The 12,225-nt window shown below is 38.7% G+C and overlaps 1 long non-coding RNA gene across 1 annotated transcript; it reads left to right on the plus strand.

Moving 5' to 3' along the window:
- The first annotated feature begins 1,775 nt into the window (after nucleotides 1-1,775).
- LOC131566963 (uncharacterized) lies at nucleotides 1,776-10,140 on the plus strand. Its single transcript, XR_009275608.1, has 4 exons — nucleotides 1,776-1,834; nucleotides 7,474-7,646; nucleotides 7,861-7,957; nucleotides 9,549-10,140. It is a non-coding gene; the product is annotated as an uncharacterized LOC131566963 (long non-coding RNA).
- The last annotated feature ends 2,085 nt before the right edge of the window (nucleotides 10,141-12,225 follow it).

Raw genomic sequence — 12,225 nt, forward strand, 5'->3', positions numbered from 1 at the left:
GCTAATTAATACTTAGCTGAGTGCATGAAACTTGCATTTATTTAAAGCTGAAGGGGGAATATTAAAAACCAAATTCAGTCAGATGTAGATACTCATAAGGGACAACTCTGTCAGCATTCCTTATAGTGAACTTACTGTAAAACAATATATGAATATAGAATAATATCAACTTGGGTTGGGCTTGCTAGCCACCCTGTCAGAGTGTAAAGCACTGACACAGGTGCAGAAGGAATATTGGATCTATCAGTGTGGATTCAGCCTTCAGTCCCCAAAAGTATGGCTCTTAGAATTCTTTAGCTTAGCTAGTTGAAGAGCTAAGTAGTTAGTGGTTGCTGATTAATTACTTAATTATTATGCTATTTGGCAGTAAGAGGACTGTAGGTTTTCCTGCTCTTCTAAATACATAAGCAAACTGCACAACCCAAGCTGAAGGTTCTAGCTCAGACACAATAAGCATTATAACTTTATTAGCATTAATATGTGCTAATTTATGTCTAAAATGCATATTAAAAATTGTGCTGAGACAACTTCATACTGAGCTGTATCGCGCAATCACATTATGTTTTTACTATTTCTAGCTAAGGGAAGTCAACAAAACCTTGGGAGAGTTACATTTTAACCCCTTGTTCCAGTCAGTGTCTGTCTGACTGTGGCTCTGGTCTGCCTGATGAAGGGCCGTGGGTAAGCAGATACATTGCTTGTGGTCCTTCAGTGTTTCTTACAGCTAATTGCAGAATTTCTGCAGTACCCTGTATTGCACTACTCAAGCAACAGATGACACAGACATACCAGGTAGATTGTGTGGTTCTATTTGCTTCAATACTATTTTTTCTCATTAGGCATGTATTCCTTAATGTTTGGTTTTATCTGAACTTCACCACAAACTGTCAAGTTAAATTTTACTCATTGTGTATTTTTGGAGGCAGAAAATGGACTTGTACAAAATGCACTTCCTAACATAAACTATTTAGTATTTTGCTGTGAAGAAAAGGTAGCATTCTTATGTTTTAAAAGAGAAATCTTGTGGAACCCAAGCTTGTCAAATTTTTGCCAGAAACTTGCTGGTTGCCTGCCAGCTCTCTACCCATCCGTTTGGCAGGCGGCCCGGCCTCCCCAGAGCTGCAGCTGCCTCTGCGGCAGGGCTGCAGGTCCCTGAGCAGGTGGCCACATGGACTCCCTCCCAAAGGGTCCCTGCCACCCTGGCCTGAGGGGCTGTGCCTCCTGCTAAGGAACTTCCAGGCCTGGAAATGTTTTATCTTGTGCCAGCTTTTAGGAACCCACATTCTTTACTTTAAGAAATTCTTTCATAAGTGGACATCCTATTTCTGTCACTAAGGAAGGCCTCGTACCTGAAAGCGGGGATGGATGCCTTTAACACATCACTTTGTAGCAGTCCTGCTTCTGAGGAGGGTTCACAAAGAAATGACACAAAAGGCAGCAGCATGTCTAGAGGAATGTTGCTTTTTAAGTTGGAATTTGGCTTCTGACATTAGCATTAGGTTTTGTTGAGGTTTTGTGCTTTCATCTTAACAGACATTACCCCTACCCCCCCAAATAATATATAATCTTATTTGAGATTCAATCAGACATCAGCAATATTTTGTGGACTAATATGCAATTTTAAATGAGTTAAATATTCATGGTAATTGATACAACCTTGGTATTAATAATCTATTGTGAAAGAACTGTAAGAATAAATAGAAGCTGATAAGCTTTATGCTGGTGTGCACATGGTTGCTGACCTTAGTATTTTTTTATCCTATCTTTTTAGGGCTGAGAAAAGTACAATTGAAGAGCATGGAGCATTCTGACGTGTGTAACTCATTGTATCAAAGTAAGTGCCAACTCAGGTTAATAAATAATAAAAGTGCACAAAAGATTTTTTTCTTTCTTTTCCTGATTATTCTTTAATATTTTGCTGCATTTTGAATAGCTTGCTAGAAAACTTACCTTTCCTAATGGACCCCTATTCCAAAAATAAATCAAATCCACGATAATAGGCAGGGTTGGGGAAGAATTTTTTTTTTTTTTTGTTCTAGCTATTGTTTGTAGATTGCTATTAGGTGTCATGTAAATAAATCAATCAATCTCAGCTTTATTGAAGCTAAATAATGATCTTGAAAGACACATGTGAATGTAATGAAGCAACTGTGATACATCAAATATTTTATAGACTGTTGTCTTGAGATGATAACTTTTTTGTGACTGCCCTTAAGGAGACGTAGTGAAGAATTTTTAATTAACATAATACAGTAGAGCATAAGAAAGTCTTGTAATTAATTTGGCAAATAGAAACAGTAATACAATAGAAGATGATATTCTGATAAAATTTCTCCAGCTTTGTAACTTTTTCAGCAAAATTGCTCAGTGATTTTACTTCAGACCTTGCCCCACTAAAGGCAGTAAGTTTATTCTTGAAGTTCCTAGTGGGGTAGAGTAACAGTTTCAGAGTCTAGGTGGACATTATTTTGGCTTATACAATGTTACCTCACAGTGCAAGAGATGAAGGACTAAACCCTGCCTTATTTAGGGAACCAATGGTCTGTCAAAATCAGTACAAAAGTACAAAAAAAAAAAAAATTCCTCTCCTGTTTCTCAGCTAGTACAATATGTTGGACTGGAGGTTAGCCTTGCTGTGTATTTTTAAGATGCTTCCAAATAGCTGCCCAAAATGACACCAAGCTCAATTGTGCTGCTGCAGCTTTATGTGTATTGAAAGCACAGGGGGGGTCTGTTAATAATAAAATTAGAATGACATAGAAATAAAGTGTACACTCTCTTTCTTGCTGATGTGATGACAAGTAGTTTCTCTGATTTTATTCCTCTCTTGCATTAGTCAATATAAAACTTCTGCCAACATGTTTTTCACAACGCTTACAGATCACCAATAACTGCCTAACTCCATTTCTGCTTACAAACTTAGTAACAACATGCTTACATAAAGTAGACTATGATGGTCACATCTTCTGCTGCATCCTGGCATAGCTCCAACTGCATAGCTGTTGACTTCATGAGGATTTGGATACAAACTTAAAGTTAAGCCCATGCTTAACTGCTTTGTCAATCTGTCTCTCTCTTGCCCTCTCCTCCTGCTGTTACTATCATGTAACATCTATGAAATTTAGCTCGTGCTGACATGAAGGAATGTTCAGGTATTTCTATACACTCCTTGTACACAAAGCTGTGGTTGATTTACTCTTGTTTCAAGCCTGAAGAAAAGACTGCATCCACTGTGACTTCCAGAGTGCTGTGAGTGTGTGTGTGTGTGTTTATCTGTTCTCTAAGGTCACGTGTGGGCCTCTCATCCAACCAAAACTTCCCTGAGAAGGGAGACTGCATTTCAGAATAAAACCTTCTCTGGGATTCCATGCCAAAACTCATGCTTTTTGTAGCAGTTGTAAATTAAGTCCTTTTTTTTGTTTTTGATTTAAATAATTGAGGTATCAATAACTTCATAAACATTTTTTCATTTTATTTAAAAACATTTACAGCAAAATACTACATCAGTAATAGTACCAAAGATTTAGAAAGTGAGTTGTATAACTACTATTATATATAATCTCACATACAAAACTAAAGTTATTACACAAAGGAAGGTATAATAAGATTATGACTGTAGGCAGTGACTTTCATGAAGAGTGTAAGTTTTTCAAATACTTAATAAATAAGAGATTTTACCAGAAATGTAACCTTGTCTTTATATGATTTATGTTCATTCTTCTCCAAAACAGCATTCAGCTACAATAAGGTTTAGTTGGGCATTTATACATGACCACATTAATGAATGTGATATTTGACTGTCTAGAGAGCTGTGGATATATTTAAACAAAAGGTTTTATAGTTTCTTTAATTAATGTAAAAAATCAGAGCAAAGTGCCAATATTGTCATAAATTAAAGGGAAAAATATTTTAAGCACACATTTCCTTAAATTATATCTCCTAAAGGATTGGGCAGCATTTTTATGTATCTCTTCATAGTTTGGTATTTGCTAGATGTACTGTTGTTTCCCCTGGCATATCTGTTCTGTAAGGCAAGGGACAACAAAATCAAGAAATAAACATCTGACCATGTCGCAAATCCAATTAACTCTGACAAGGGCTAGTAAAGTCAAGTGAATAACAAAGCACTGCTGTCTGGAAGCAGCTTTGCAGGCAGTAGGACACCAGCTGGACGAAGCAAAAGTACTTCAGGCAGCTGAATTTTCTGCCTCCACTAAGACAATCTTATACCCTGGTGAGGTCACAGTGCTGTAGCATTTTCAAGTGTCACATCTCATCTCTTCACTGTTCTAAGCGGCAGGGAGGAGGAGGAGGGAAGCATTCCCCTCTCAGAATGTAAAATATGTGCTAATGTCATTGCAAGGTAATGCAGCGAAGCAGAAACTGCAGCTCCCATTGCACAGCCTCTCCTCAGCCACCACCACAGCACTGGGTTATGATAGAAACCTCCAAGAGATTTCAGTGCAGCAATCCTTGGGCAGAAATCGTGGTGGTTTTCTAATCCCAAGGCCTGTGCATGTTCAAAGTAGCTCTCCTTTTTCTAGCTCTTGATGCATGTAGCTAACCAATGTCTATTTAATGGAACTGAGTGATTAAATGATTGCTTCACCGGTCTGCTGCGTTCATCCATGCTTGAGACTCAGAAATATGGGGGGATTTCTCATCTGGAGTATAGCAGTGTCAATCCAGAGACATTCCTTTGGCAAAGTTATTTTGAGTTTATCTTGAGAGGACAATCCACTCCCTGCCCATCTGACTGGAAATTGAAATAGTTCAGTGCTTGTTTCCAGATAGAAAGGAAATACGTGCTCCGTTTACCTTATCTGCGTAACCCAAACAACACAATGTTACCCTTGGAATCTTTCCTTGCTCCAGCCTATTTCCCTGTCATGAAGTATCCTTAAGTGAAATGCTTTCCATTTACACTGTAGTAATGGAAGGAATCTTAGCCCCCTATACAATACTCAGTATTTTTACTGTTAATTGTCAACATTATTTGCAGCTCCTAATAACCTATCTTCTAGTAGCCAGAAGAGTCAAATATATAATTTGTCAGCTTTAACATGGGTTATAAAGCTGAAACAAACTGATATCCTCAGCTTTGAGATGGAGGAAGGAATATTTCTTAGGAAACAAGATGAGAATTGGGGTTAGCTCATAACTCACAGCTAGTTTGCATCTGAAATTTCCCAGCACTTTTCTAATAGTCCTATTAAACTGAAATGAAAACTATGTTAACTTCAGCAAAATTTTCCAAAGGGAGATTTATTTAGTTCAGAATGGGATTTCTGGGTTCTAGAAATCAGAAACATATACACACAATGACTCAGTGATTAGGTTATTAAATTATTAGATTTAGAGCAGGAAACTGAAACTGTTTTCCCTCTTCTAATTCCGCATGTTTCTATGCACAGCATCTTTTGAATCTTCACCCCCCCCCCAAACTTTAAAGAAATACTTATTAATCTTGGAGTTGGTCCCAATTTTCCTGATACTAAGAAATTAACACAGGGTGAGATGAGTAAATTGAAGTGTCAGGATGGTCTCTGAAATCAGAAAAAGGAGCAAGGAAACATGGAAAAAATAAAAATATGCAGGATTGCTTCTACAGAAAACTAAAAATTAAACATACCATCATGCTTGTACATTTTTTAAGTGCATTGAAAATTGATCTTCTTGCTACAACTTTGGACACAAATAGAATTTAGCAAATGAAGATATGCTGTAGGAGCAGCACAGGCATATGCTGACATACGATTACCATATGTCAGTCCACAGTGATTCTCGAGCTCCTGAAACATGTTTTGTTCTTTAAATAGTTTTCCATCTTTTTAGCATTTTGAAGAACATAGACTATTTTCATTATGCCTTTTTCCTCCTTCCTTTGAAGCCACATGCATTTACAACTGACTTAGATTAGGCAGGAAAGACAGATAGAAAGAAGCTAAAATATCTTTCAGAAATTACTACTGCAGTCAAATTTATTTGGAAATTCAAGAGTCAACATGAACTATTAAAATAAAATAAAATCTACATTAATCTTTATAAATAAAGAAAACATATGGGTTAGGATTTTTGTCCTGTATTCATCCAGGATCACATGCAATATTTTGTTCCTGGGATGTAACACAGCAAGTTAAAATTTAATTAAAAAAACAACAAAACCCCCTTTGTATTTAATCATGTATCATTAAAACCTGAGGTTTTGACTTGAACTGAAGACTGTCTGAGTCAGAACCTCACAGACTCACACAGAGAACATAGTAGCTGCCAACAGGCTATTTCCTGTTGCTTTTCACAACAAACAAAATAGGGATATTTCAGTATGATCTGCAGATGTGCAGCATGATGACATTTAGATGCAAGCTGCCTACAATTTTAGGCAAATAATGTATAAAACACTCTCCTATTTCTTAAAAAACAACTCCATCACTAAAGACTTAAGATCTTTCAAGAAATTGTGTGGCAGTCTTATGTTTCTAAGCTCCTAAAAGTTTTGAAGGAAAAAATACTTCAAATTTAATCAAATGCCTGTGAGAGCTTAAAAAAAAAGGGAAGAATAATGAGAACATACATAAAAATTCTATTGCTCATGTTAAGGTAGAAAAACTGTACTGAACACATTTTTTTGCTTTTACAACATCTCATACAGGCTTTATCAGCAAAATAATTTGTTTCTTTAGTGAAAAAAAGTGCATTATACTTCTCAAGAGAGAAATAATCTATCTCTGAATGTCTGGAGAAATGCTGAGAATAATAACTACAACAAACAAGTCATTAATAAGAATTTACTTTTTCAGTGCCTGGAGACATAATATAATTTTCTAATAAGCTCCAGCCTCCTAGCTGTTGCAAACCAAAGACATCCAGTATAAGAGTTTCCTACTAAGTGTGCATATCAGCTTGAGCCAGCACAGGAAGAATTCTTAAGGCTGGGCTGAAAGAACCACTGTTTCCTCAAAGCCTCTGATTCATCACAGCTACATTTGCTTTCTAGTTCTGTGTCTTAAAAAGGGTCAAACTCTGCAATGTTAAAGGGCATAAAGTAGTGCTTGACACATTGGGCATAAACACATATATCACACAGACATCCTCCTGTTAGGAATAAATCAATTCCTGCTTGCACTAAAAGGCACTGATGTAATCACAAAATGTTTTAGAGACCTTTTACTCCTAGTGGAGATTTTGCCCCTCTGCAAGTTATGGATTGGGTCTTAGCATACTATTGTTGAAATAAAGGTACTCCAGTCAATTTGAGAGTTGAACTGGAAACCGAAGTCCTGTAAGATTTGTGCTAGCCTCCTCTACAGGAAGGTAAACAACCCCAAATGAATGGTGATATATCAATAGTTCTTCCACAACCTCTTTGTTTGCCAAAGTAATTGTAATTGAGTGGCCAGATTTCTTCTGGATGACACCAGAAGAGAAAAATGAAGAAGGTTATATAAAACCATATTTTGTTTCTTATCCTAGGGAAGCCTTACATGGCACAATTTGGATGATGTCTGGACTTAAACCCATTATCAGAAAAAGATAATGATGCTGTTGTGAGAGCCAAATGAAGGGACAACACATAATATCATACACAAGAAAATCAGAGATCTTGAATGAGCAAAGAGGATGTACATGATGGAGTTATTTACCAGGTACTATAACGTCAAGAAAAGCAGAGAAGTAATTCCCTTCTCAAAAGGGAATTACAGAAATTAATTGAGGATATTGTGGCATCATTCCTTTAAATCCCTTATGCTCCAGAGTTCCCTGTTTCTCAGTGGCACCCCCTTGCTCTCAGAAGTTTTGTACCCACTTGCTCTCTTTCCACGTCACAACAACCTGTCTGTCTGTCTGTCTGTCTCCTAGGCTCAGCATCTCTATCCGGCTGTGAACAAAACTGTCACAGTGGTAAATACTGTGAGATAGATTTCCTGTCTCCTTTTTTTATATGTGAAAGCAAAAGGTAAGAAGGTGTACTCAAGGTGTTTTCCTGGCACTGCTACAGTGCCTGGAGGGCAAAGTCTATTCCTCCTCCCCTGTGCCACCAAGCAATCCATGTTCCAGCACTAGAGGGAAGAGCAGGATATGACACAAGCAAAACAGTGTCACTCAGAACCTGGAGGAGTGAGAAAAGAGGGCTGCCTTCTGCTTGTGAGGTTTTTATGTACATAGTGGAGACTGGTGTGAAACATATCTATGGGAGACAGGTGAGAGGGGAACTGGTGCTTCTGAGAGGTCCCGTGGCCAAGGAGGTTTTGTGAGAGCTTTTTTTCAGGGAGTTTCAAAACAGGTGATGATGATGTGCAGTACCGGGCCAATTCCCACCAGATGCAAAATAACTTCTGTGTGAGAATATACTGGAGCTGTAAGGAACTTAACCCCTGCAGTTTACAGCTGTCAATCTGCTCCTGCTGCTCTGAGTGACTTGCTAAAGTAAGCACAGCCTCTGCTGGCTTATTCATTGAGCACAGACACATCAAGTATGTGCAATACACAATAATTTTCCAGGAAAATGTATTCCATAGCACTCTGAAAGTAAAAATACTGTATTTAAATGAGATTCACAGCAGCATGTTTTATTGACTTTGAGAGACAGATTCAGAAAAAGAGGATTACCAAGCTGAGACTAATAGCTACGTTCAACATACTTATGCTGGTTTACATTGTAAACAAGAATTCCACAGACCCAGCAGAAAAGTACCTGGGGGTGTTGGTTGACATCCAGATGAACATGAGCCAGCAGTGTTCCCAGGTGGCCGAGAAGGCCAATGGCATCCTGGCCTGTAAAAGAAATAGTGTGGCCAGCAGGACCAGGGCAGTGATTGTCCCCTTGTGCTCGGCACCTCAAGTTCTGTGTTTAGTCTTTGGACCCCCACTGCAAGAAAGACATTGAGGTGCTGGAGCATGTCCAGAGAAAGGCAACAAAGCTTCTGGAGGGTCTGGAGCAGAACTCCTATGAGGAGCACATGAAGAAGCTGGCAGTTTAGCCTGGAGAAGAGGAGGCTCAGGCAGGACCTTATTGCCCTCTACAATCCCCTGAAAGGAGAGTGTAGCCAGGTGGAGGTCAGCCTCTTCTCCCAGGCCCAGCAACAGGGCAAGAGAAAATGGCCTCAAGCTGCACCAGTGGAGGTTCAGGGTGGACATCAGGAAGAATTTTGTCACTGAAAAGGCTGTCAAGCATCGATACAATCTATTGCTCCTGGTGCTGGAGTCACCATCCCCGGAAGCGTTTAAGAAATGACTGGATGTGGCAGTAAGTGCTATGGATTACTTACATGGTGATGTTTGGCCACAGGTTGATCTTGAAGGTCTTTTCCAACATTAATGACTCTTACTTAATGATCATTCCATATTTGAACATGCCTTGTTTTATTGGACAGTGCCACCTAGGGGGTAATGGCTTTTAAACTAGAGTGGCAAAGGAGAGGGAGCTTTAATAATAACATAGAAAATAATTTCTTCCATTAAATTCTCTTTTGGAATACACTAGGCAGACAAAGTGATGCTGAGATTTTCATACAATGAAATATGACAAAAAACTGTAATTTTTACAGGTCCCTTTGGAGCTGGACATACTCTTTTCTCTCTTCCACAGTGAGAGAAATCTCTTCTGGCACTGATTGGGGATGCCACAAATCCTGATTTTCTCCTCTCCGAGCCAGGACTTGCTGATATGATCAGTGGAGAGGTTATGTACATCTCATTACAGCTGTAAGGCTGGCTAGGAGATTGCTGTATTGCTGTGTTTGGGTTTCCAAGGACTTGAAATAGAGCCTTGAAAAGTTTGCTTTTTGAGGCCAAAAGCAGAGAGAAAACCCTGGTCTACTTCTGCTTAATCTAGTCTGCTAAAGGAAGGTAGTGTACAAGGCAGGAATGAGATGCTGAGACTACTCTGTCTGAGGGCAGATAGGTTTTGTCCTGACACTTCCCCCACTGTCCTTGAAAGTACAAGTTACAGTTGGCTCCTTTGGACTTCTAACAATTTAACCTAGAAATGGACAAAAGAAACTTAGAAAAAATGCCCATCTCTGTACCATGTTTATTTTCTTCAGATTAAGATTTGTTTTAAAAGCCTGAATTGTGGTAATTTCTTTCCTGAAAAAACAAAATTCCAGGACAGGTAATATTTTAGGACTGGGTGTTTTTTTTTTTTCCCACACACTTTTTTTATTCTCACAAATGGTATTTGATTTTGTTCTGTATCTTCCACAGCAGATGGCGTGCCTGCCTCCCTGAGACCAGAGATCCCAAGCAGCATGCAAATGATATAAGAAACTCATATAACATAGAAACAATAGTATAATATAAGAAACAATTATGCAAGGAACCCGCTCCTCTTTCCTTAGAGGAAAGTAGTGATGCTTCCACAATATTTTTGAAGGAAAAATGTCAACATTTTTGATAGCATGACTGTGTGTTTGAACTGTAATAAAGGGCAGGTCTCTTTCTTTCCTTCAGTAACCTCCACACACATAAGCAATTGAGTATTAATAAGAAGAGATTTTATTTGTTGTAAGTTCCTTTTTAAAATAATCCATTCTAAAAAAAAAAAAAAAAAAGGCCAGCTTATAAAAATTGTTTTGTCTGCCCCCTAGAAATGGAAAAAGAAATTATTTTGGAACTACAAGCCACAGACAGGGCAAAAAGATGATGGAAGTTATACAAAAGCTTGCTGTAAGTACCTCTCAGGTAAACAAGTCCTGTGGTGAAATTACGATGTGATGGATTATTTCAGGCTGCAAGATGTGGCTGGGGGTGTTTATTCTGTTGCCATCTGTTAGAGGTGGGGCAGTTATCTACTGTTAATTGGGCCACCTGTCAAAACCAGCTAGGGCAGTTTTCTTTAGTTCTTCCATGACTAACCCTCCCTCCAGGAGATATCTGCTGTTAATGGGCCATTGAGTCTCACTGCATGACAGATAAAATTACATCATCCCCTTGGGAGATGCTCTGCCCAGAGGGAGGAGCCAAGCATTCCTACCTGGATATAATCTGAGATTTGGAGCACCACAAGCGGCTTTTTCCCCTCTAGATTCCCACAGGAAGACCAGGTCCATCTACACCACCGTCAGAGGAAAACTACACCCTTTTACAGGATCACTGCTTCAGCAGAACCATGCCTGTGGTTCTGGATATAATCTGAGATTTGGAAAACCACAAGCAGCCTTTGCAAGCAACCAGAACCTCCTGTGCAGGAGGGCTACAGCCACCATTTAATGGAACTGCTACCAACACCCTGACCAACAGGGTGTCAAGTCATACTCTGACTCTGACAGTGGTTTTTTTGTACTATTGCATTTGTATTTTTAATTTTCCTAGTAAAGAAATGTTACTCCTATTCTCATATCTTTGCCTGAGAGCCCCTTAATTTAAAATTATAATAATTTGGAGGGAGGGAGTTTACATTTTCCATTTTGAAGGAGGCTCCTGCCTTCCTTAGCAGGAGCCTTTTCAAGCCAAGACATGGATAAAGCAAACTCTTACTGTCCTCTAGATGTCATGATGTGGAAGAGGAGCAGCTGGATACCAGGGCTGCCACACTTGAAGCTAAATAGGTTTTGACATGATCATTAAAGAAAAGCTACAGTACGGCACGGCAAATTCACCATGGTGCCCATCCTGATGTGACATGCTCTGGAGCAAGGGGGCTCCTGCTCAGGCACTGGCAATAAACACTGGACCAAGCCTGGGAGACAGGGACATGGACACCCACATCAGGTCCACACTGGCCATTCTGGATTCTGGCTTGGTCACAGCATAGATTTTTGGTGACTTCCTTGTTTTGATAAAATCAGAGAGAATATGCAGTTACACTTTTAGCACAGTGCTCTTCCCTTTATAGGTTTTATTTCTTACCAATGCAACATGGTTTTTACATATACATGCACATATAAATAAATAGAATGGCAACATTAATAAATAATTACAATGTTAAATATGTACACATTAGGAGGACTTGCTATTGCAGCTTTACTTGTAGATACTCACAAATACATACGAGTCTTGTCCAACAGCTCTTTCTTACAAAAGAAGATACAACAAATTCAGAGACTTGGAATAAAATATTTAAGAATAAGGATTGTGTGATTCTTTCATATATATGTGTCTAAAAGAAAGCCTGAAGATCAGAGTTGAGTGAAGATGAATTGAAGAAGTGCTGATAAATAGTAAGTTATTAGACATCATTTGGAATATTCAGAACTTCAAGTACAAAATAGGAAGAATCATCCT

The sequence above is a fragment of the Ammospiza caudacuta genome, chromosome 1 (assembly GCF_027887145.1).
Source record: "Ammospiza caudacuta isolate bAmmCau1 chromosome 1, bAmmCau1.pri, whole genome shotgun sequence".
Lineage (NCBI taxonomy): Eukaryota > Metazoa > Chordata > Aves > Passeriformes > Passerellidae > Ammospiza > Ammospiza caudacuta.